This window comes from Macrotis lagotis, chromosome 4 (genome assembly GCF_037893015.1).
Source record: "Macrotis lagotis isolate mMagLag1 chromosome 4, bilby.v1.9.chrom.fasta, whole genome shotgun sequence".
In the NCBI taxonomy this organism is placed as follows: Eukaryota; Metazoa; Chordata; class Mammalia; order Peramelemorphia; family Peramelidae; genus Macrotis; species Macrotis lagotis.
Genome location: NC_133661.1, coordinates 230,521,439 through 230,525,367, shown reverse-complemented (window position 1 = coordinate 230,525,367; position 3,929 = coordinate 230,521,439). Strand labels below are relative to the sequence as shown.

The window sequence follows — 3,929 nt, the reverse complement described above, 5'->3', positions numbered from 1 at the left end:
TTGATGTTAATGCCATCTAATCTAGGCTACTACTACTACTACTACTACTACTACTACTACTACTACTCTTAGCCTACCCTATGAAGTAAACACAGCCTCTAGCCTTGCTGAACAATAGCCTTGGGAAGGGATTGGAGTAGCCATAGAGGACTCTTACCTGCCTCAGAAAATCCCCCCTAGCCATGAACACAAAAGTTCTATAGCAATAAGATAGATATAGTGAAAAGAACACTGCATTTGGAGTCAGAAGACACAGATTCTATCCAAACTCTATTTATACCATATGTTTAACCTTGGGCAAGTTAATTAACTTTTGGGGACCACAGTTTTCTCATCGATAAAATGAAAGCATGAGCTTCAAAATCTCTAAGGTACTTTCTATTCCAAATTTCTAGGACTGTGCCTTTCCAAAGCACTCTGCACAAAATATTTCATTTGATGCTTATAACCACCCTATGAGGTAATTACCATTCCCCATTTTTATAGTTGGAATACAATGGAACAGCTGAGGCACCTAAGTGGTGTAGTACAGGGCTGTCAAATTCAAATAGAAACTGATCCCTGAAGGCTGCATATTAACTTTAAAAACCATAATTATCTACATTGTATCATATTTTTTTATTTATTTTGTTGTCTCCCAATTATACTTTTTCAAAATTTTTAGCATACAGATCACTTCCTAAATTTGTTGGTCATTCTAGCACAGGGCCCATGTTAATCTTGTTGTGTGTCATTCCAACTTTAGTACATGTACTGCCAAAGTGAGCACTCTCAATTACATTTTAATCTGGTTCACTGCGGCAGAGCTTAACACTTCTGGGTAGTGAATAGAGAACTAGACTTGGAATTAAGAAAGCCTGAATTGAAATCCTGCAAATCATTTAACAATTTTGAGCCTCAATTTCCTCACCCGCAAAATATGCAATTCCTCCTCTAGGAATATTAATAGTGTCTACCTCAGATGATTGTTGTAAGGATTAAATAAGACAATATGTATAAAGCCCTTTACAAACCTTACAATGCAATAAAGATGTTAGTTACTACTTACTATCATTACTACTACTACTACTACTACTACTACTACTACTACTACTACTACTACTTTTAAAAATACATATAGTTTTGAAATGATAAAAATGAAGAGGGAGGATAGAGGAAGGAAAGGGGAAGGAAAAGAAGGGGGATGAAATTAGAAGGGGAAGGGGAAGGGAAAGTAGAAATGGAAGGAGAAGGGGAAGGGAAAGTAGAAAGGGAAGAAAAGGGAAGTGCAAGGGGAAGGGCAAGGGCAATGGGAAGGGGAGGGAAGGAAGAAAGAAGGGAGGGAAGGAGAAGAGGAGCAAGGAAGAATGGTTCATTGTATTCTAAGAAAGAAAATATTTTCACACCTTATCAATCTTTTATATCTTCATATGATGACTTTATCAAAGTCTTTACTAAAAACAAGTTTTGATAAAGAAATTAAGGAGAAAGCATTAGTACCACTGGTAGACAGAGATTTGAGTATGGAGGGGAGAGAATAGAACAAATTCCCAAAGGAGAAAAACAGACAGACAACTGGATATGCCAAATACAAATTAAACCTCCTTCACATTTTCCCTGCTTCTAGTTTTCAGTAAGCTCTAGGGTCCATAAACTAATTTTTTAAACATTGCAAAATGGGCTTTCTGTCAGTTATAGACCTCAACAATCATAGAACACTATACAATTTCTAAAGCTTATATGATCTTCACAGTGATCCTATTAGGTACTGTGGTAAAAGGTCACAAGGTAAGAGTAGAACCCAAGTCCAATGACGTGTTCTACTGAGATGGGGAAGGGGTGATCTTAGTTAAAGAGCAATGAGTTCAGTCTTTCTACTCTAAAGGTTCTAAATGATTCTTCAGTGATGACAGTTGTTATTTTTCCTTCAGGACTAGAAAGAAACCTTTGCAGAGCATATGTTCAGTTCATAAAAATTAAAATTTATTAGACAAAAAACACAGAGCATTTGATTTTTTAGTGCCCAAGTAGATATGGCCATAGTAACTGAACAACATAAATAATGAGAAGTACATCAACTGTTTCCATATCCCCAAGGGTTTTTCTTTATTACCTAGTCTGTGTTATATGGAGAGAGGATGGTTAATTTGAAATACGACTTTCTTGGCAATACTTCTTTCCATTCTGAATCTGAGGTGACTACAGACTTGAAATAGGCCTTGTGACATTGGCAGACAATGAACTTTACAAGCTACATATATTTTCTACTAGTTAAGAAAAAGTCATACCTACAAACATTCATGTATGTATGTAGACATACATATTTGATATACATGTAGACATACATTTATTGTATTGCTGTGTATATTATGAATGTGTTCTTGCATACATCACGTGCATTATGTTTATGTATATATAGATATATATTTTGTGTGTACAATATATTATGTAATGATAAATATACTTTATAAAATGCATTACATAAATGCTTCTATATATGCAAATTCAGATACAAGTATATAGATATATGTATATGTATACCTATAGTAATATTACAAAACATATATGATATCCATATTCATTTACACATATAGATATACACATAAATATATGTATATGTGTATAATAATAGTGTGATATCAGCATACATCTTATTGTTGCTATTGTTCAGTCATTCAGTCCTGTGCAACACTTTGAGACTACATGGACCATAGTACACCTTCTTTCCTCCACTATGTCTCAAAGTCTCTCCAAGTTCATGTTCATTTTTGCATGACACTATTCATCCCATCATCTGCCATCCCCCTTTTCCTCTTACCTTCAATCTTTTCTAATAATCTTTTCCAATGAGACCTGATTTCTCATCATGAGGCTGAAGTATTTAAGCTTCAGTTTCAGTATGCAATCTTCCAGTAGATAGCCTGAATTAATTTCTTTAAATATTGACTGATTTACTCTCTTTGCTATACAAGAGATTCTCAAATGTCTCCTCCAGCACCACAGTTCGAAAGCAAGAATTCTGTGGTGCTCCCAGCTTTCCTTATAATCCAACTCTCATGACCAATACATTGCAACTGGAAAAACCATGGATTTGACCTTGTGAACCTTTGTCGGCAGGGTAGTGTCGCTGCTTTTTAGTTGGCATCCAGATTTGCCATAGCCTTCCTTCCAAGGAGGAAGCAACTTTTAATTTCATGCTTATAGTCACTATCTGGAGTGAGCTTTGAACCCAATATAAAATTTGCTATTGTTTCCATTTTTTCTCCTTCTATTTACCAGGAAGTGAGGGGCCACTTACCAAGGTATTAGGTTTGTTTTGGGGAGTTTTTTAATGCTAAGCATCAAGTCAGCTTTTACATACCCCTTTTTCACCCTTATTAAGATTCCTCTTCACTTTCTGCCATCAGAGTGGGTGTTATCACATATATATATATATATATATATATATATATTATATATATACATATATATATATACATAAGATTATTGATATTTTTTCTGGAAACCTTAATTATGGCTTTTGATTCATCCAGCCTGGCATTTCACATTATGTGTTTGGCATATAAACTAAATAAATAATATGACAGTACACAACCTTATCATACTCCTTTTTTAAATTTTAAATCATGTTCAGTTTCAACTGTTGCTTCTTGACCCACCTACAGCTTCCTCAGGAGACAATGATCTGGTATTCCCATCTCTTTGAGGACTTGACCCATTTTGTAGTGATCTTCACAGTCAAATGCTTTTGAGCAATCAGTGAAGCAGAAGTATTTGTTTTTCTTGAACTTCATAGTTCAGCAAATGTCAATTTGATCTCTAGTTCCTCAGTGTATGTATTTATCATATATATGTGATGTATTTTTCATCCTACTCAACAAGCATTTACTAAAGGCTTACTTTGTACTAAGGCTAAAAATATAGTAAAAAAAAAAATACTAGGGTTCTGC

At 34.6% G+C, this 3,929-nt stretch overlaps 1 non-coding gene across 1 annotated transcript; it reads right to left on the bottom strand.

The window, feature by feature from the left end:
* Positions 1 to 661: 661 nt before the first annotated feature.
* On the bottom strand, positions 662 to 769 carry LOC141523170 (U6 spliceosomal RNA). Its single transcript, XR_012478367.1, has one exon. It is a non-coding gene; the product is annotated as a U6 spliceosomal RNA (small nuclear RNA).
* Positions 770 to 3,929: the final 3,160 nt, after the last annotated feature.